This window comes from Pelophylax lessonae (assembly GCF_965119305.1).
Source record: "Pelophylax lessonae genome assembly, chromosome: 1".
In the NCBI taxonomy this organism is placed as follows: domain Eukaryota; kingdom Metazoa; phylum Chordata; class Amphibia; order Anura; family Ranidae; genus Pelophylax; species Pelophylax lessonae.
This window is the reverse complement of record NC_138768.1, coordinates 731,903,986-731,926,841: the sequence shown is the minus strand read 5'-3', so window position 1 is coordinate 731,926,841 and position 22,856 is coordinate 731,903,986. Positions and strand designations below refer to the sequence as shown.

At 40.2% G+C, this 22,856-nt stretch overlaps 1 protein-coding gene across 3 annotated transcripts in view; it reads right to left on the bottom strand.

Moving 5' to 3' along the window:
* SGCZ (sarcoglycan zeta) overlaps nt 1-22,856 on the bottom strand; it is a 1,591,429-nt gene that overhangs the window by 1,266,403 nt on the left and 302,170 nt on the right. For all 3 annotated transcript variants that reach the window (XM_082244044.1, XM_082244043.1, XM_082244045.1), the window contains exon 2: nt 11,534-11,631. The gene's annotated coding sequence lies outside the window, so the exon portion shown is untranslated. The remainder of the gene's footprint in view (nt 1-11,533; nt 11,632-22,856) is intronic.

Here is a 22,856-nt window from a genome sequence, read left to right as displayed (position 1 = left end):
AGAATGTGTCGGCAGATAAGAACCATTTGGCCCATCTAGTCTGCCCAATATATCTGAATCTGAATCCTATGAATAGTCCCTGGCCCTATCTTATATGAAGGATAGCCTTATGCCTATCCCATGCATGCTTAAACTCCTTCACTGTATTTGCAGCTACCACTTCTGCAGGAAGGTTATTCCATGCATCCACTACTCTCTCAGTAAAGTAATACTTCCTCATATTACTTTTAAACCTTTGCCCCTCTAATTTAAAACTGTGTCCTCTTGTGGTAGTTTTTCTTCTTTTAAATATGCTCTCCTCCTTTACCGAGTTGATTCCCTTTATGTATTTAAAAATTTTTTATCATATCCCCTCTGTCTCTTCTTTCTTCCAAGCTATACATGTTAAGGTCCTTTAACCTTTCCTGGTAAGTTTTTTCCTGCAATCCATGTACTAGTTTAGTAGCTCTTCTCTGAACTCTCTCTAGAGTATCTATATCCTTCTGGAGATATGGCCTCCAGTACTGCGCACAATACTCCAAGTGAGGTCTCACCAGTGTTCTGTACAGCGGCATAAGCACTTCTCTCTTTCTACTGCTTATACCTCTCCCTATACATCCAAGCATTCTGCTGGCATTTCGTGCTGCTCTATTACATTGTCTTCCCACCTTTAAGTCTTCTGAAATAATTACTCCTAAATCCCTTTCCTCAGATACTGAGGTCAGGACTGTGTCAAATATTCTATATTCTGCCCTTGGGTTTTTACGCCCCAGGTGCATTATCTTGCACTTATCCACATTAAATTTCAGTTGCCAGAGTTCTGACCATTCTTCTAGTTTTCCTAAATCCTTTTCCATTTGGCGTTTCCCTCCAGGAACATCAACCCTGTTACATATCTTTGTGTCATCAGCAAAAAGACAAACCTTACCATCGAGGCCTTTTGCAATATCACTTATGAAGATATTAAACAAAATTGGTCCCAGTACAGATCCCTGAGGTACCCCACTGGTAACATGACCTTGTTCTGAATGTTCTCCATTGACTACAACCCTCTGTTGTCTGTCACTCAGCCACTGCCTAATCCACTCAACAATATGGGAGTCCATGCTCAATGACTGCAGTTTATTGATAAGTCTTCTATGTGGGACAGTGTCAAAAGCCTTACTAAAATCTAGATATGCAATGTCTACTGCACCTCCACCGTCTATTATTTTAGTCACCCAGTCAAAAAAATCTATAAGATTTGTTTGACATGATCTCCCTGAAGTAAACCCATGTTGTTTTTCATCTTGCAATCCATGGGATTTAAGATGTTCCACAATCCTATCCTTTAATAGGGTTTCCATTAATTTGCCTACTATTGATGTCAGACTCACAGGTCTATAGTTGCTCGATTCCTCCCTACTACCTTTCTTGTGAATGGGCACGACATTTGCCAATTTCCAATCTTCCGGGACGACTCCTGTTACTAATGATTGGTTAAATAAATCTGTTATTGGTTTTGCCAGCTCACCACTAAGCTCTTTTAATAATTTTGGGTGTATCTCATCAGGACCCTGTGACTTATTTGTCTTCACTTTAGACAGCAATCTTAGAACGTCTTCCTCTGTAAAGACACATGCATCAAATGATTCATTAGTCATCCTTTGAAGTGGAGGTCCTTCTCCTTTTTCTTCTGTAAAAACTGAACAGAAGTATTCATTAAGGCAGTCGGCTAGCCCTTTATTCTCTTCTACATACCTTCCGTCCTTTGTTTTTAATTTAGTTATTCCTTGTTTTAATTTCCTTTTTTCATTTATATATCTGAAGAATGTCTTATCCCCCTTTTTCATAGACTGAGCTAGTTTTTCTTCTGCCTGCGCTTTAGAAGTTCTTATAACTTGCTTGGCCTCTTTCTGCCTAATCTTGTAGATTTCCTTATCTTCATTGCTCTGGGTTTTTTTATAATTACAAAATGCTAGCTTTTTATTTTTAATGATTTGGGCCACTTCTGCTGAGTACCACAGTGGTCTCTTCCTTTTTTTGCTTTTACTGACAAGTCTAATGCAATTTTCTGTTGCCTTCAATAATGCACCTTTTAAGTAGTCCCATTTCTCCTGGACTCCATGTAATCCGTTCCAGTCTGATAAGGACTCATTTATGACTAATTTCATTTTTGAAAAGTCTGTTTTTCTAAAATCTAAAACTTTTGTTTTTGTGTGGTGTGACTCTTTCACAGTTCTTATATTAAACCACACTGACTGGTGATCACTGGATCCCAAGGTTTCGCCTACAATGACATCATATACCGAATCACCATTTGTGAATACCAGATCCAAAATGGCCTCCCTCCGGGTTGGCTCCTCAACCACTTGTTGCAGAGACAACCCCAGTAGGGAATTTAGAATATCTGTACTCCTGGTAGAACTTGCTATTTTGGTTTTCCAGTTTATATCTGGAAGATTGAAATCTCCCATAATGATAACTTCTCCTTTCATTGTCATTTTAGCTATTTCTTCAACTAGTAGATCATCTAGTTCTTTGACTTGACCAGGTGGTCTATATATCACACCTACACGAGTTACTGCATGATTAGCAAACTGCAACGTAACCCAAACTGACTCTATGTTGGCTTCACCAACTTGTATTAGGTTAGATTTAATGCTATCTTTCACATACAGGGCCACTCCTCCTCCTTTCTTGCCTTCTCTGTCTCTTCTGTATAAAGAGTACCCTGGTATGGTTATGTCCCAGTCATTTCTTTCATTTTCTTTCTTTAAACTTACTAGCACTCATGATCTTAATTACAATATTTATGTTACTTACAGGTAGATTTAAATGCTACTTACAGGTTTGAATACTCTTTTTAAATGGGGTATACCTTCATTTTTATTAGCTCAAACATCATTCTAAACACATGAAAAATATCCATGTGTATAAGGCTTTGATAGCACAGCTGAATCATCTTCAAAGGAACATAAAAACCTATAAGTGGTACAGTGGATGTATATGATACCAGGGCTGGTGCCGATGCATCTATCATTTGAGCAATAATGTGACTCATTTTAATAAGCATGGCAAATTAACATCTTTCAGTGTCATGGGCTTTAGCACATACCATAAATAGTCTTTGCCCAAACTGGTGATTATAAAAATCACACATTTGAAAAGCTGTCTTGCTTTAGACCTTTTTATTTTAAAAAAATTCAAAGAGCAATGATGGTGCAAAAAGTGCAGTAACCTAGAGCAAGAAATCAGATTTATTTTTTCGCAGTTTTGGATCATGTTTTATATTTGTCTTGTGAATTAGCACATATTGTCCACAAAATGAGATCAGACATATAAAATGGAGAGAAGAGTGTGTGCTTTATTTTCAGTATGGGAAACCATAAACATGCAGAGCTCCACTCCAGTTAGATCAGCCAGCCTAATCCATCTTGTCAGCTGACTGCACCAAAGCCTGAAGCTTTTACTGTAAAAGGTTCTTCAGATCCTTCTGCCAGGGAGAGCTGAAAGATGTCCAACTGGGCAGGTAATAGGAACCTACACTACAATGGCAAATTCCAAACACTTTCCCAGTTTATTAGAGTATTATATTTAAATGAACTGAAAGATAATTTATACAGACTTCTCATGATATTGCCTTACACAACTGCATATAATTGACCAATGCTTTGAAAAATGCTGGAAAGGTTGTCAGTACCTATAGCTGACAATCTTAGATGATCACTTATATTGGAAACACATTCTTTAACTGATTTTTAAATTTAAACATTTTCCTTTCTACTTGACCCATAGGACAGTATCCAATAATGGCTGTTGAATAGGGATGATCGAACGGTTCGGGTCGACCATCGGTTCGACCCGAAAATTGGGTGTTCGAGGTTCGGCCGAATTTAGAACTTTTTGCTGAAAAAGTTTGGAATTCGGCAACCAGAACCGACCAAAATGCAATGGTTCAGGAAATGGGCTTTAAAAGCCCATGATTGGACCAGAACCATTAGCAAAAGCCAATTGAGGGGGCAGGAGAATGCTAGGAATGTGATTGGAGTGACTAGGGGGTCCATAGTCCAATCATTATTGAATACGCCCCCCAGTATATAAGATAGCCCCCGCCAAATTCCTAGCATTGTTATGCAGGGACATGGAAGAGAGTGGAAGCAGTTCTGTTAATTTTACTTTAAAAGTGTCATTTAGCATTTATTAGTGTGAGGAAAGGGATATCTAGTGTAGTTAGGGTGCTCTTTTACACTTTATTTAGATGCAAAAATTTAGTTTCTGTAGGGAAAGTGTGAAGTGTCAGGGTGACCGTAATGTAGTGTAGGGTGAACTGACTGCTATGGCAGGGTGACCAAACCCTTCCATATCAGGGTGACCGCTATAGAGAAAAGCTAGTTTCTCTGAAGTCACTTTCGCTGCAGTAATATGGCTTCGCCCCTGTCAGCTTGTTTTTTGGCTGCAGGCGTCTATAGGGATTTTTTGAGCACATGTTTGGAGTCAGGCATGACATCTGAACATGCGTATAGGGGGTATATATACCCACTACCCATCCGCGCTACAGCCTATATACGGCTGCAGCTCGGACTCGAATTTTCGGGAGGCCGTTTTTAAATGGCCTCCCAGTGACACGCCCTCAGCGCGCTCCCGCGAGCGCGCTGCTGGGAAAATCTGTGTCGGCCGTGTCCCTTGGACACGGCCGATCACAGATCGTGGTGAATGGCCAATCACAGCGGCCATTCACCACGTGATCTGGCCGTCCAATGAGCGATGATCTCATATGTAAACATATGAAATCATCTCTCATCGCCGGCGCTCCTTCCTCACACGGAGCCTGCAGTGTGAGGAAGGAGGGGGAGCCTCACAGCGCCGGGGACACAGGAGAATGTAATCAGGGCACCCGATCACCAGTGCCCTGATTACACAAGGTAAAAACATACACACAGTGCCCCCCCATCAGTGCCCACAGTGCCCGCCATCAGTGCCCCCCATCAATGCCCACAATCAGTGCCCATAGTGCTGCTAGTCAGTGCCCATCAGTGCCTGCTCATCTAGGCACTGATGAGCACTGACTGGCAGCACTATGGGCACTGAGTGTGGGCACTGATGGTGCTGCCCATCAGTGCCGCTCATCAGTGCCACCCGTCAGTGTCCAGTGCCATCCGCCAGTGCCCATCAGTGCCGCCTATCAGTGCCCATCAGTGCTGCCCGTCAGTGCTGCCTCTCAGTGCCGCCTCTCAGTGCCCAGCAGTGCCACCTGTCAGTGCCCAGCAGTGCCACCTCTCAGTGCCCAGCAGTGCCGCCTATCAGTGCCCAGCAGTGCCGCCTATCAGTGCTCATCAGTGCCAACTCTCAGTGCCGCCTATCAGTGCCGCCTATCAGTGCTCATCAGTGCGGCATATTAGTACCTCCTCATCAGTGCCCATAAGTGCCACCTCATCAGTTCCCATAAGTGCCACCTCATCAGTGCCCACCAGTGCAGCCTATCAGTGCCGTCTCATCAGCGCACATCAGTGAAGGAGAAAAATTTATTATCAAAATTTACTCGCAGAAAATAAGAAAAACTTTTTTTTTTTTCAAAATTTTTTGTCTTTATTCTTTTTTTTTGTAAAAAATAAAAAACCCAGAGATGATTAAATACCACCAAAATAAAGCTCTATTTGTGTGAAAAAAATGATAAAAATTTCAAATGGGTACAGTGTAGCATGACCGTGCAATTGTCAGTCAAAGTGTGACAGCGCTGAAAGCTGAAAATTGGCCTGGATGGGAAGGGTGTTTAAGTGCACAGAAGTAGATACACACCCATGTATGTATATATACACCTGCACATATATAGGTGTGAAAGGAGCAGAAAACACTACTTGCGCTAATGAAATAATTAACACCAATATAGTTACGCTCCTATCACACCTATATATGTCTAGGTGTATATATACATATAAGTATGTGTGTATATATACCCGTATACACAAGTTCAGATGTTTTGCCTGCCTCCAAAGAACCCAAGAAAATGCCCAAAAAAACGCTAACGTCAAAAAAAAAACGCCCAGGTTTGTTGTTGCAGGCATTTTTTGGGGGTTTTTGGAGGCAGGCAAAACATCTGAACTTGTGTATAGTGGTATATATACACACATACTTATATGTATTTTACACTTAGACATATATAGGTGTTATAGGAGCGGAGCCATATTAGTGTAAATGATTTCATTAGCGCAAGCATATATTTCTGCTACTATCACACCTATATATGTCTAGGTGTATATATACATATAAGTATGTGTGTATATATACCCGTATACACAAGTTCAGATGTTTTGCCTGCCTCCAAAAACCCCAAAAAAATGCCTGCAACAACACACCTGGGCGTTTTTTTTTTGGCGCTAGTGTTTTTTTGGGCATTTTTTTGGGTTCTTTGGAGGCAGGCAAAACATCTGAACTTGTGTATAGTGGTATATATACACACATACTTATATGTATTTTACACTTAGACATATATAGGTGTGATAGGAGCGAAGCCATATTAGTGTAAATGATTTCATTAGCGCAAGCATATATTTCTGCTACTATCACACCTATATATGTCTAGGTGTATATATACATACATGGGTGTGTATATATACCCCCTATACACAAGTTCAGATGTTTTGCCTGCCTCAAAAGACCCCAAAAAATGCCCAAAAAAACGCTTGCTACTAAACCGGCAAGGTGTGAAAAGAGAGAAGCCACTATCCTGTTCTATAAGTGACCTAATACAAACAATCTTTTTTATGGTTCTGGACATGCTACAGAGCTGAAACTTCCCAGGTACACTTTTTAGACCCCCCAGATACTAAATCTTTTTTTTATTTTTTTTATTTTTATTTTTTTTTTCAATAATTGGCTCTCTATCAAAAATGACAATTTTTAAGAACTTTTTTTGTGTGATTAATAGTCCCTGGGGTATGACCCAGAACCCTAGGCACTTTTCAGGGGCATTTATTGGGTTTTAGGGCTTCAAAATTGTGTTTTTTGATTACCGAAGTTCGGGTCCCATTGATTTCAATGGGGTTCTGAAATCCGGGCCGAACTTTCGGAAAGTTCGGATGTTCTGGCCGAACCAAACTTTTGAAAAGTTCGATCATCCCTACTGTTGAAAGGAGATATAATTTATGAATGTATGCCCACATTTCAATGGCTTTACAATATCTTAGCAGGCTGTTGGTAAATACACACCCTGGCCTTCATGTGTTCCCGTCCTGGTCCATGTGAGTCCCCCCTTACCCCACCATACTAAATAAATAGAAAGAATATCTAAACTTTTTATGTGTCAAACTTTCAAAGGGTGGTCAACATCAACTGTCTTTGTCTTGTTTCTTTAAGAATTACAAAAGTATTCTGAATAAAATCTTTATTAAAAAAAGAAAGTGAAACCATTAAAACTTTAAAGTAAAACTGACCCTGTTTTACCTTAAATTTTTAATGGTTGAGAACTTTCTGTTTAGAGTGTTCCTGTTTCCTTTTCTTTAGGTGGATTATTAACTAATTGACCTTATAGTCATATAGTATAGTTAATGAATATGGTGGGCCAGTACCCACAGCTGAACTTTAAAATCTGTTAACTGATTAATAAAAGAATCATATACCATGAACACGTACAAACAAATGGGGCTTATCTGCACAGAATCAATCATTTCAGGAATTTGGGTAGTCAAAATACATTATTTAATGCTTCACCATATATATGATTAATCTACTCAGATTCAATTAAATTGACGATGTGGAATTTGACAAAAGATTGGATTTAATTAATTTGCCAGATTTTCCTTATATGCAAATCAAATTGGTGATCTCTGGAAATAGGGATATTTTCAAAATGCTCTCTGATTTCAGCTTTGGCTCCCTCACCTCATCCTCTCTTCTTTAAATAAGCTACATCCTCACCCATGAAGCTTGCTGAGTACTAACTAATTGGCCGTCTCTTTTAAGGAGCTTCTAAAGCTAAGTTCATATAGATTTTATTATCTTTATTAAATATCTATTTCATGAATAGGCATTCTAATAATAAAAAAAAAAAAAAATTACCAGTGCTAACTTAAACTGTGCTTGCTGAATCCTGCAGACTGATGATCTGGACAGAAACCAAGAAAGGGTTTGTCCTTTCTCTGCGATATTTAAGTGACTTAGATGGGTCAGTGTTTTTTTATTCAACAGCAGGCTAAATGAAAAAACTGATCTAATTCCACCATCCACACATTTGAGGTGGATGGGGGGGGGGGGGGAGTCCTCTTTGCTGTGTTATTATTCTGACAGAGGGGAGAATTTCCCCTCTGTAGAGGGTAGAATGACTTCTGTACAGCCACAGTGCCCATACATAGATTGAAATTTGGCACGTGCCTGCTGAACTGACTGAATTTCAATCTATATATGGGCAGCTTTATACAGGTTTTTTCATACCTGATACTTGATATTCAGGCCTGTAATCACAGCATAGTGGTGAACTCATATTCTGAAGCAAGGTGAGTGGCTGCATAGGATAAATATGCAACATTTTTCTACCCTATCAATTATTCTACCTGACTTAAACAAAATAAAAAAAAATGCATATTTTATTTTTTACAGCAATTAGGAAATATGGAAAAACACAATCTAATTAAAGCTCATCCCTCCCTAAAGCATTACACAGATCTAATTTACATTTTCTGAATGACGACCAGTAATTTCAAATCATAAATAAGCAACATATAGTACATGTTGCATTCTTTATTTTACAGCTTCACTCTGCATTATTTTGCAGCCCCATGTCATTGTAATGTTTATGCCTTTTCTCCTTTTCTGTAGTGGTCAGGAGCTTTGAGATGGAAATAAAAAGAAGCCCCATCAATCTACACTGGAAAAAAACTTTTGCCAGCTACAGAGTCATGCAAAATTTACTATTTATTTTCATAGATTTGAAAGTTACTGTCTAAAAAAGAACTATTGTCATGTCTCCAGTATCTTGGAATGAGCTTCAGTTTTGAGAAGATAAGTGAGCTATTGGCTCTGCTGAAATACGACTTGCAAATACAGTTGCCCTGCAAATCTGAGGTGGTGGTGCAGTATTGCACACAGGCTTTGATGCATGTATGACAAGCAAACAGGGCTTAGTGGAAAGGGGGATGGCTTAACATAATCAGAACTGTAGCACATATGAAATATCAGGCAACATTTCCTATACGGCCAGGGAGTATAATGAAGCTGTACACCTTGTTCACATCAATTAAGTGACAGTTAGTTTATGTGAATCAAGATTAAACTAATTTACATGAGGCTGCTGAAGTTTAACATATTAAACAGTAGAAGGCTTTTTAGTTAAATAAAGAGTAAGACCTATATTTAAATGAATATACAGGATACTCTCCCTGCAAAGGGAAATAGATGTTTAAACGTTAAAAACAAAAATGTATGTGCCAATTTTTTTCTGGCATCACCAATAGTCTGTGTTGCCATCTGGTTAAAAGTATGCTGTCCGCATAACTTACTTCTAGTTTTAAAGCCTTGAAGGCTTTACTTGTTTTCAGCGCCATGTAAAACTCCTTCAATAAGACTTATTTAAGGCATCTATATAATTTCAATGAAAAATATTTGCCATCAATTTTATTTTGTAAACATCACCTCCGTTAATCACTAATCCTTCAAAATTAATAATAATTGTTTACCAGAATGTGTCCCTATTTTAATTTCAGAATCAGGTAGTGGTCATCTTCCATGGGCAACTATTTTGTGTACTCAGAAAGGACTTGTGCATGTGAGCACATTCCCTTTGCTATCCTACAGCGATGTCAAAAGGAACGGTTCAACTGTTACAAAAAAAACTGTGAATTAGGAAGTAATGATTTTGTGGAGTGGATACATTAACTAGATAATGTCTTCATTTTTTTGATTCACCCTGTCATTTGCTTTTTCTTAATAAACGGGATGATAAAACTGGGATCCCATTATTACATCATTCAATAAATTTATCTAAAAAATGTCCATTCTCTTATATTTCTTATATGATTCTGCAACAGAATTGCAGAATTGTATTGTAGTTGTACTGCCTATCCTCAAGTTGTAAAGTGCTGTGTAAACTATCAGTGCTATATTAATTCTGTATATAAATAATAATAATAACAGAAACAGAGTAAAGTAAAATGCTTGAGTGCCTTTTCTAGAGCAGTAAACTCTCATCTGACATCTGCAAGTCACTTCTGGTTCTCACTGTATATTCCCGGGTCACCAATCTTTAGCTACATTTCAGGTATTGAAATACTTGGTAATTAACTATAAAAGACAAAAAGGGGCAAGCTTATAATTCCACAAACTTTTCTGTGGTAATAAGAATACTGACTGCACTTTGGCATCCCTTAGTGTACTAATCAAGTGCAAACACAAATATTCAAGCAGTATGGCATCTAAGTAAACATTATTTTAAAAGGTATATATATATATATATATATATATATATATATATATATATATATAGTGTATATATACACTTACACAGTACTATTTTATATGCGTTATTTAATATGTGAAGTGAAGTTTTCAGATGTCTCTGTTTCTCCTATTTCTGTGTTACCTTGAGAAAGGTGGGTTGTGCCACACAGAAATGTTGGTGATATTATTAAACGGTTGCTGACCACACGCCGCCTATATACTGCGGCAGTGTGGCTCTCCCAGGCAAACCGACGTAGGGGTACGTCGGTCATGCACCTGCAGCTAGGGTGCGAGCGTCAGCAGGGAAGCCAATGCACGGGGCAGGCACCTGCGATTGTTCCCCGCTGAGAGAGAAGAACGGTCAGCTGTTGTAAACACAGCTGACCGTTCTTCTCCCTGGAATGATCACAGAGCCCCTGTAATCCTTCTATATAGGATCACAGGTCTCTATGGTCATTCCACAAGCCACGCCCCCCCCAAACACACCCATAGGTACACATTTAACCCCTTGATCACCCACAGTGTTAATCCCTTCCCTGCCAGCGTCATTATTACAGTAACAGTGCATATTTTTAGCAATGATTACTGTAGTAATGTCACTGGTCCCCCCAAAAGTGTCAAAAATGTCAGTCAGGGGTCCGATCTGTCTGCCGCAATGTCGCAGTCCCGCAAAAAACACATCACATTATGTGAACTGGATGGACAGGTATCTTTTTTCAATCTCATAAACTATGAAACAACATCTAAATTATGCATCTCCAAGTCAGTACATGTTTGTTTTTATTTCATTAGCCAATCTAATAGTGAGAAAACTCAAATGATTCAAGTAAGAATCTCAGTGCAATTTATTCTTTGGCTGGAAGCAAAGAGGTCTTGCCAGTCTGGAGGATTCACTAATAGTCATGAAAACCTTCTATCAAGCCAGTTCAGGCCTGATCTCAGTATACACAAATCAATTTGTTCAGTGTGCTGGCATAGCTGGGCCAAGAAAAGTGAAGCAAAAATAATGCATGACCAGGCACATTCTGCTGAAATATACTGTATCTTAGGAGTTTTCATGTTTCCCGGTGCACATGCATACCTCTTTCTGTGACTTAAATGATAACTAAACCAAAGAACACACATTGACTATATGACAGCTTACCCGTCCCTAGATGTGGTGGCTGCATTTGTTGTCTATTTTCATACTCAGAGTATCTTCAGCAAGTGCTGTAGTGTCTTTGTCTTGTTCAGTGAGCAGACCTGGAAGCAAAACAATATATATTATTTCTGTGAACTATTAATCCCATCAGCTTCCCATATAATAGAGATTATAGTGATTGTAAAGGCATATTTTTTTTTTAAAATAACAAACATGTCATAAGTACCTGCTCTGTGCAAAACCATGGGGACACTGCTGCTGCACACAGAAGGTTTCTTACCTTCATACATAGAATGCATAAGGTAAAAAACCCTGAGGTCTTACAACCATTAACTTCATAAGTCAATACCTTGAAGCATATTTTTATTATATACTATTTTGACACTTCACATTAAAATTCTTTAGCAGCACTTTGTGATATTCCTTTAATATCTATAGAAATTTTAAGTATATAATTTTACCCAGACGGTATTCTTTGATTATATGCACCTTTGCACTGGCACTTTACTCCTCACATTTTTATAAAGTGATTACTATCTTGCGGTTTGGGTATACTACTATTTTTACCAAGCATATATCAGGTAGCGCCGACTCCAACTATTTATTCTTTCTCTACATTACTTGGCCCCTACTTCCTAGGGGTTGGTTGGTGGCAGCTTCCTACTGGTAATAAGTCTCTGGGAATATTCCATAGCGCTGGTCACCCCCCCCCCTATTTTTTACTTACAACCACTTTAACAAAGCCTGAGTAGTAACAACCCCCCTCTATAGATATAGTGGAGTACTGAAGGAGGGGCAACCATGGGCAAGAGTGTGTTATTCACAGATATACCAGGGAAAAATAAAGGGAAAAAGTCTGAAAAAAGATAAGGAATGTAGCCAACATAATGATGTATTTGTAAGCTGCAATACTTTACATTTTTGTTTTTTGTTTAGATACCTTTCTTGTTCAAAATATTTTATTAGTTTAAGAGCATATAACAAATAGATAAGGATATAGAAATCATTTCCCAAATACATGAAAATTGCATAGCACAGGGTCCAAAGTTTAGATACCTGTCAAGGTGATGATCACCCAAAAACAATTTATATTACAGACTAGTACACAGTTCTAGCAGTACATCAATACCATTATTGAAGACAATATAGAATATAATGTTACTAACACAAATTTGTTTTATTGCCACCTCCAATAACCTAGATAAGAATATAGACATTATTGAGATACTTTAGCTAGTTCAGATCCTTTACTTTGTGCAGTGAAAGGTAAGCCATTGTAAAATTTCTATAAGTATTTGTGCTGATTACCTAAACTGTCATATTTAAATTGACATCTGAGTAAGGAACTATTAAAAACTACCTAGAATATACAATTATCCAGTTTCCAAGTTTCACTTAAAATGCACCACACTAGATTTCACTATCTTTACTTACTAACTACTATCAAAGTATAACTAAAGGCATTTATTTTTTTTATTTTTTTAGTTTTAGATAGAGTGGAGTTGGATTAGAACACCTGTCATGTTTTATTGCTGCCTGTGCTCCCATTAGGGAGACTCACCCTTCCTATTTGACATGGTTACCATTATAATTGAAAGTGAAAGTAAAGGAAAATTCCACATTTTGTGGACACTAGTTTTAGTGACTGTAAGGGGGTGCAAGCGATTCCTTAATTTGCATGGATTTCCTCTAACTTTCTGTTTTGGCTAAGGGACACAGATGATGTTATAACCATTACCGACTCTATAAAAGAAAAAAAAAAAAAGTTATGCTTACAGTTCTACTTTAACCTCTTTACGACCGCCTGCTGCAGATGTACTGCAGCAGGCAGCCGCTCCTGCGTGAAATGCCGTAACTGTACGGCGGTGGCGAGCAGGGAGCTAGGGGGTGAGCACGCGCTTCTGGCGGCGCCCTCCCCCCCAGTCGGCAGCGGGGAAGCCGATGCACAGGTCAGGCGGTTTCCGATTGCTGCCTGACACCCGCAATCTTTCCCCTTTGTAAACACAGCCGACCATTCTTCTCCCTGAAATGATCATAGAGCCCATGTGATCCTTCTATATAGGATCCCATGTCTCTATGGTTATTTCATAAGCCATGCCCCCCCCCCCACAGTTAGAATCACTCCCCTAGGCTCACATTTATCCCCTTGATCACCCACAGTGTTAACCCCTTCCCTGCCAATGGCAATATTACAGTAACAGTGCATATTTGTAGTACTGATTACTGTAGTAATGTCACTGGTACCCCCAAAAATGTCAGTTAGGGGTCCAATCTATCTGTAGTCCCGCAAAAAATTGCAGATCGCTGCCATTACTAGTAAAAAAAAAAAACAATAAAAATGACATCAATTTTTCCCGTAGTTAGTAGACGCAATAACTTTTGCGCAAATCAATCAAAATATGCTTATTGCGATTTTTTTTACCAAAAATATGTAGCAGAAAATAAATTGGTCTAAAATGTTAAAAATTTTGATTTTTCTTTTTTTGGGGAATGTTCTATAGCAGAATGTGAAAAATATAGATTTTTTTCAGAATTGTCGCTATTTTTTTGTGTATTGCGCAAAAAATAAAAATCGCACAGGTGATCAAATACCACCAAAATAAAGCTCTATTTGTGGGGAAAAAAAGGACATAAATTTTGTTTGGGTACAGTGTCGCACGACCACGCAATTGTCAGTTAAAGTCACGCAGTGCCAAGTTGAAAAAAGTGGCCTGGTCATTAAGCTGGGCAAATCCTTCTGGTCTTAAAGTGGTTAAGGGAACTACACATGAGACTGTAGAAGTCTACTCAGCCAATGATAAATGTATTCCTATGAGTGTGAATACAACTAAACTTAGTATAAATATTTTAGACCAACTTGTAATTAAGCAAAACAAAGCCATTATGTTACAATGTAATAAGCCATTAGCTTATAATTTAAAAGGTTATAAGTTGTACTGGAAAGAAATGTACATATGTTCAGGTTACCTAAAGAGACGCTGTCACCTATTTAGGTCAAATTATCAGTTCCTCTGGAAAAGAATACAAATGTTGCACTGTGTTACTAAATTAAATGTGCCTTAGTTATATGTATCCCAATACAAAGGATCATAATATTATCAAAAATAGGGGGCGTGGCTTGGTGCGCAACGGAGATGGCAGCTGCATAGAGGAGCTCTGTATACCCGTGGCTGTTTTCACCTCTTCCAGCCACATCACATCGGTGATCAGCAGACTGAACAGATCCACACCAGGCCCCGACAACACAGCTCATCTTCCATCCCAGGAACTCGCTGCATTCCTAACAATTTCAGGTCCCCAAACCCACGGCAGGGCTGCATCTAAGATGGTGCCGACGGAACACGAGGGATAACACAGTCAAGATTCCATGTCTGCTTCGGATAATCTGGTAAGAGAGCCTGATAATACTGCCTACTCCCTACGCTCTCAAAAATGAATAGGATAGCAGCAGACATTAAAAATACATTCTCTATGGCAATCACCGAACTGAAAGCAGACCTTCTCACACTATCAGAACGGATCTCTGACACTGAAAGAGCACATGACAAAAGGGACAGAGTAGTAGAGCATATAGAAACTATAATATCCTCCCATGCTACACATCTTATGCTCGTGAACAGACACCTGGAGGATTTAGATAAAAGGGGAAGGAGGCAAAATGTAAGAATTAGAGGGTTACCTGAGTCGATCGAACCCCAACAGATCAAACAAGCTCTGCAGGCAATTTTCAATGAGCTGCTGGAGCATCCAAAGGACACTGACATTGATTTTGTCAGAGCCCACAGAACCCTAAAACCAAGGCCCACTGATGCTGCCCTTCCTATGCATATTATATGCTGCCTTCAAAGTATTCTGCTCAAGGAAGTGATCCTTTATAAGGCCAGGAAAAATGACAAGATCTACTTTAATGAACATACTATCTCTTATACTAAGATTTATCGCCCATCATGCTCCAAAACAGACACGATTTGCGCTCTTTGCTGGATCAGCTCAGGGAGCATGGGATACCATACCGCTGGCAATTCCCTTTTGCGTTGAACACCACTTATGGAAGGAAACAATACTATCTGAAAATGCCAGACCACATTCCTACCTTCTGTGAGCAGTTAAACATACCTCTAATCGAATTACCAGAATGGTATAAGGAGTTCCGCATTCCACACAGAGATACTACTCCCCCACATACAGCCTCAAGCATCTCCAACCAAACCCCCTTCCTCAAAAAAAACACAATTTGGAAAACGTTCGGGCCCAAATGCTGGCCGCTCCCCTTATGTGGCCAAACGATCCAAATATAGAGACAACACCTGAGATGGCCGTGAAGGCACTAATAATAACTATCTTGGTCAAGCAAGCTGACTACATCTGTGATTGTGTACCAGGAGTTGGTTTACATTCCACATGCCAATGGCATCTTTTTTTGAGATTTGCAATGCCTAGTGCCCTGGGACTGGGATTGCAGGGAACTTTCCATAATCTGATTGTTCAGTTTTTTCTTCCCTTATGCTGTTATACTGTTGTTTTATTTGGCTTCTGGTACAGGTGCCCAATATTGTTCCTCTGGCGACACCTAGTGTCAGGACACCAAATGACGGTTACACTAACTCTAATCAAATGAGGCTATACTGAGACATTTGTTCTGAACATTCAAATGCCATTTTAAGGACACCATCTGGAAGGAATGTCCCCTTATACTGCATAATTGTCTTACAGGTAGACTGCAAAACAGGTCCAATGTGCAGTCTTAACAAATATCCTTTGTATGGTCACACTGTACACCACTATGTTCTGTGATGATTATTCTTGGGAATATGTGACCCCAGGTATCAATGTTGTGATAATATTTGTTTTGGCTTATTTGTTTCTCTTTGTGGTACCGTTACTACAGCATTAGTCCAATCACAATCAAATCCACATCAAAATTGAGTGTTGGGATGAGCTCATATTGTGGGATGTCCTCCACTGTCCCGGCTGATAAGAAAATAAATTTAATTCCACCTTCCCTATGAGAGCCTTAATTATACCAATCAGAAAGCATGCAACTGATTGGACTGCTGCATGCATAGTGATGGTGTATTAGTGGAAGACCTGACCTCAGAGGCGTACCTAGGGTCTCCAGCGCCCTTGGCTCCTGATGAAAGTTGACCGCCTATATGCAAATGTCCAAATAAAACAAGTAGTTATGTGTAGGAGAGTTCCATATGTTTCCACTTGTGAATAACGATAAGCAGCCTTTTGAATTCAACACCACCACTGACTGCAGTCTCTTACCAAGCAATAAGACACCAAATTGTAGGTGGTCTTATAACAGCGCATTATCAGTAATCATCCATCCAGAATCCAGAATCATCCATTTAGAATCATACTGTATGTTCAGAGGCATTTCAGGAGATCCAGCGTACAAACCCGATTCCAAAAAAGTTGGGACGCTGTACAAATTGTGAATAAAAACAGAATGCAATGATGTGGAAGTTTCATATTTCTATATTTTATTCAGAATACAACATAGATGACATATCAAATGTTTAAACTGAGAAAATGTATAATTTTAAGGGAAAAATAAGTTGATTTTAAATTTCATGGCATTAACACATCTCAAAAAAGTTGGGACAAGGCCATGTTTACCACTGTGTGGCATCCCCTCTTCTTTTTATAACAGTCTGCAAATGTCTGGGGACTGAGGAGACAAGTTGCTCAAGTTTAGGAATAGGAATGTTGTCCCATTCTTGTCTAATACAGGCTTCTAGTTGCTCAACTGTCTTAGGTCTTCTTTGTCACATCTTCCTCTTTATGATGCTCCAAATGTTTTCTATGGGTGAAAGATCTGGACTGCAGGCTGGCCATTTCAGTACCTGGATCCTTCTTCTACGCAGCCATTATGTTGTAATTGATGCAGTATGTGGTCTGGCATTGTCATGTTGGAAAATGCAAGGTCTTCCCTGAAAGAGATGACGTCTGGATGGGAACATATGTTGTTCTAGAACTTGGATATACCTTTCAGCATTGATGGTGCCTTTCCAGATGTGTAAAGCCCCGTACTCACGTACTGATTGTCAGCCGAACGATCGGCCGTATTTTGTCCAGGGCTATCGTGTCTGTTGAAAACTGCAAAAGACTGCACACGAATTTTGTCGGCCAACAACAGCTGACTGCAGAATGTGATGTTTAACTTTCCTTGTCTTTTTTATTTTCTGAGCATGCCCAGTCTTGCTAATCTGCTGTCTGTCAGCCAAAATCTGTACTGACTGGCGAACAATCGGCCGTTCTGGTGTTGGCCAACAAAAATTTTAATGCCTGCATGACAGATTCTGTTCGGCCGAAAATGCGCTGTCGGCTGTCGGAAGCATCATACTAACAAGTCTACAATCGGCCGATCGGTCGTCGGCCGAATATTTACGGCCGACAATCGGTACGTGTGTACGGGGCTTAAGCTGCCCATGTCACACGCACTAATGCAACCCCATACCATCAGAGATGCAGGCTTCTGAACTGAGCGCTGATAACAACTTGGGCTGTCCTTGTCGTCTTTAGTCCAGATGACATGGTATCCCAGTTTTCCAAAAAGAACTTCAAATTTTGACTCGTCTGACCACAGAACAGTTTTCCACTTTGCCACAGTCCATTTTAAATGAGCCTTGGCCCAGAGAAAACGCCTGCGGTTCTGGATCATGTTTAGATATGACTTATTTTTTGGCCTATAGAGTTTTAGCCAGCAACAGCGAATGGCACTGGCAAGGTGGATTGTGTTCACCAACAATATTTTCTGGAAGTATTCCTGAGCCCATGTTGTTATTTCCATTACAGTAGCATTCCTGTATGTGATGCAGTGCCGTCTAAGGGCCCAAAGATCACGGGCATCCAGTATGGTTTTCCGGCCTTGACCCTTACGCACAGAGAATGTTCCAGATTCCCAGAATCTTTGGATGATATTATGCACTGTAGATGATGATAACTTCAAACTCTTTGCAATTTTTTCTCTGAGAAACTCCTTTCTGATATTGCTCCACTTTTTTTTGCTGCAGCATTGGGGGAATTGGTGATCCTCTGCCCGTCTTGACTTCTGACAGACACTGCCACTCTGAGAGGCTCTTTTTATACCCAATCATGTTGCCAATTGACCTAATAAGTTGCAAATTGGTCCTCCAGCTGTTCCTTATATGTACATTTATTTTTTTCGGCCTCTTATTGCTACCTGTCCCAACCTTTTTGGAATGTGTAGCTCTCATGAAATCCAAAATGAGCCAATATTTGGCATGACATTTCAAAATGTCTCACTTTCAACATTTGATATGTTATTAGATTATATTGGGAATAAAATATAAGTTTATGAGATTTGTAAATTAGTCCATTCCTTTTTTACTCACAATTTGTACAGTGTCCCAACTTTTTTGGAATCGGGTTTGTACATCGGCAGGGATTTGCTATTTACACCTCCACTCTGGCATTAACTTTAGGCCATGTAAGAGATAAGCAAGCAGCTCCTGCAGGTGTAATGACATCAGCACAAGCTTCCCCCTCAATGCATTTCAACCGTTCTCAAGGGGTTGGCAAGATGTGCTGACACTTCCTTTAAATTACCCTGCAAGTCTGTGAGTGCTGCCCCTCAATGTTAACTGCACAGTAAACAATACAACATACAGTATCTCACAAAAGTGAGTACACCCCTCACATTTTTGTAAATATTTTATTATACCTTTTGTAAGGGATTAGCTCGGTGGTAGGCGTATGGGTGACCCCTTTGGGGGTGCGTTTTCACAGAGAGATAGCCGAGCAGAGGTTGAAAACAAGACTGATTTATTCATGCAATTTACTTCACATAATTGCAAGCGTCAAAACAGCCAAAATAAAATAAAAGACAAAATAAATCCTTGCCTCTGTGGGCGGCTACCTTCTCACGCTGGAACCTACCTAAGAAGTCTTTCCAACCTACTGTTGGGCCGACACTGCTGATCCTACAGCAGACACTCAAATGTCCATTTGTTTGCTTTTCACACAGCACAAACATTGTCCATTGAACATGTCCCTTTGTTTCTTTCACATCAACACATGTTCATTTATAACAGGATCCTTTACTCTTCAGATTCTTCACATTGAACACAGTTCATTTAACAGGTCCCTTTACTCTTCACACTCTTCACATGGAACACTTTGTCTTCTCACCTTTGAGACGTCTTCACTCGTGGTTACCCTCCTTAGCTTCACATCGCTGTAGGGGGTCTTCTCCCATGCTCACCAGCTTGTCGGGAGGCACACATCCGACTGTCCCCCTCTCCCAGCCCACACGGCGACAGGCGGCAGCAGTCCTTCTCCCATGCCCACACGGCGTCGGGAGGTACACGTATGTCTGTCCTCCTCTCCCAGCCTACACGGCGACAGGAGGCAGCACTCAATAGATTTTCTCTGGACAAATTATAGAGGCCTTAATCTCCTCATTCTGAACAGCTGAATGGTTTTCAACTTCCTGCTGGCTCTTTTTGCAGCCAACACCCTATAGTATCAGTGAACTTTTCAAAGCAGGTGGGAATGTGTCTCCTCTCAGTGACTACATTCCCAGATTTACCTGACTTCCTGTCACATACCCCCCCCTCTTGTTTCAACCCTAGGGTTGGGACACATATTTCCAGGCACGCATGTGTCAGGCACTGCTGACTCACTGATAAGCCTCCTATTATCCTCAAGCTTCCGGATGAAACTGTTTCTGTCATCTTCACTGACAGATTTCTCATAAATGCCACACAGTTTGTCTCTCATCTCATATACACATTCTTCAACTGCATTTTTGGCATAATTTTGCTCCTTCTCGTTTCTGTCATCTTCATTGACAGCTTTCTCATAAATGTCAGACAGCTTGTCCCTCATAACCGTCTGTCCAATCCACCATGGAGGACCGTGATCCATAGGCAACTCAATTGGGCTAGTCTTAAGGTCTTCAACATTCTTAAGACGCCTCTCTCTGCAATCCATAAATGTTTTCCACAAAACTTTGAGAACCTTTGCTTCACTAAGCTTTGTTCCAAGTAGGGACTCTTGACATCCCTCTGTGACTTGAGTTGCCTCTCCATACAGCTGTACACAATCATTGACTTTTTGTTGTAAAAGGGAATGATCTTCCTTCTTGAGCTTTGCTTGCTCTAAGATGCTGTGCAGAGGATTTTCCAATTGAGACAACAGGCTGTCACACATTTCTTCAAAGTGACCCCTGTTCCTTTTCCCAGAGATATCAATATCATTCAAACATTTCATATTCATAGGCAGATCTGAAGCATTTGCACTCATCAACTTCTTAAACTTTTCGCCCTCCTGAGCGAGTCGCAGTAAAGGCCTACTATTTGATTTGATATTCAGTTTATATTTCTTGCCAAACTCTTCACAGAAGTAGCCAACCAGAACATCATCAACTTTCCTTCCACCAACATAGGGGTTAAAGGCAACAACACAGTTGAACCCAGCGATCTGGGTGGTATCCATTATAGACCTCCTCTCTGCATCAGTGAAGAAGCATGGAACTGCAACACATTCTTTTACAGGTTTCTTCAATGCACTTTCTGCTGAACTATTTGACCGCTCAAGGTCACCTAGTTCCTTTTCTCTATCTGAATTCCACATGGAATGTATCTCAAGATCACGATCAAACTTCTGCCACCCGTCTTTCACCAGTTCCATTTTGGAAACACTCCCTGAAAGGCACTTATTCATTTGCTTCACGTTTTCACCAACAGCCTTAGTTTTCTCCACTAGGTGGCGTTTGCTTTTTTCTCCCAGATTTATATCACTTGCTTTAGTTTTCTCCGCTTTAGTTTTCTCCACTAGGTTTTCAGCCTGAACTGAGAAAACATCACATTTCTTACACAGCTCCTTTGTTTGCTGAAGTTTTTGAAGGAACGGTTTATTCCACAGGGGTGATTCAAGCCACATGTCATCACATTTCTGAGGCTCACTCAGGACAGACCCCAAAACACTGATCCTTTTAAAAACTGCATCAGGCACACTATCCCCTCTTTGGGACAGATCCTCTGTTGCCTGGAATTCCTCTTCCAGTTCCTGCAACGGAATCTTCATCTCTTCTACTTGCTGTTCTAAGACTCGCTTAGACTTTTCTAGCTCCTGAACGCTTTTCACAACATCATCCTTGGAGCGGACCAAATCTTCCATTTCTGTACACAGCTGTTGGTTAACTCTTTCTAGTTCAACTTTACACTCTAGAGCTTCCTCCAAGGAGCGAGCCAAGAACAGGGCTTTGCTCTCGTTATCACGCACCTCCGTTTCTGCACGGGCGCGTTCTTCTGCATATTTTGCAGACACAGTCTTCTCTTCACCAAGCATCTGATCAAACTTCTTTTTCACATCTTCAACACACTGTAATGAACCAACGCTTTCTTCCATGCGTTTTTTCATATCCGCTATCTGAGCTTGCAATGTTGCGACTTGCTCTGATAGGTTTTTCTTTGCTTCCTCCTCCTCTTTTAATTGTTCCAGGAAGCCATTTTTCTCATCTTCCATTTGTTTGAGCTTTGTGCTAAAACTCAGCCTTTGACACCTCTCCTCCTGTAAGAGTTCCTGCGTGTCTTGCAGCTGCGATTCCAAGATAGAAAAATCTTCCGCAATTTCTCTAGATTTGCTGTCTGCTTGAGAAAGCTGATTTGTAACATTGTCCAACTCAACCTGCAGTCGGTTTGCCTTCTCTGACAGCTTAGCACACAATCGGTCACCTTCTGACACCTTGACTTGCGATTCCAGAAGCTGTGCCTCTACTTTTTCCCTCTTATGTTCACAATCTCCTTTTTCCTGCATAAGAGCCTTCACCTCATTGGCTAGTTTCTGGGAATGAGACTGTAATTCTGCCACACAGGCTTCTTTCTCCTTTAACTGCTGCTGGAAACGTTGGGCTTCACCTTTCCAACTTTCACAGTCTGCACGTAATTCATCTACCACATTGCTCAAAGTGGTGAGCTCATACACAGTACTCAGTAATTTAGCCTCTCTTTCACTTTTCTCTTTGTCGCTGAGAGACAATGTCGCTTTCAGAGCAACATTCTGTTCCTGCGACTCCTGCAGGTCTATTTTTGTAGCTTCCAAACACTGAAGACTTTTTTCCAGCTGATTACGCAACTCCAACATTTCACACATGCTTTGCTTCTGCAAAGTCTGAATTTCAATTTCCTTTTCCATGAGGATGGTATCTTTCTCCTTTATAGTGTCTTGACATTTTTGCAACTCGACCAAAAGAAGAGCAGTGGATTCTTCCCACTGTAACACATGAGACTTGAGTAGTTCATTCATTTCCTGCAAGTTTCTATGCTCCATTTTAAGCAATTCCAAGGCTTGT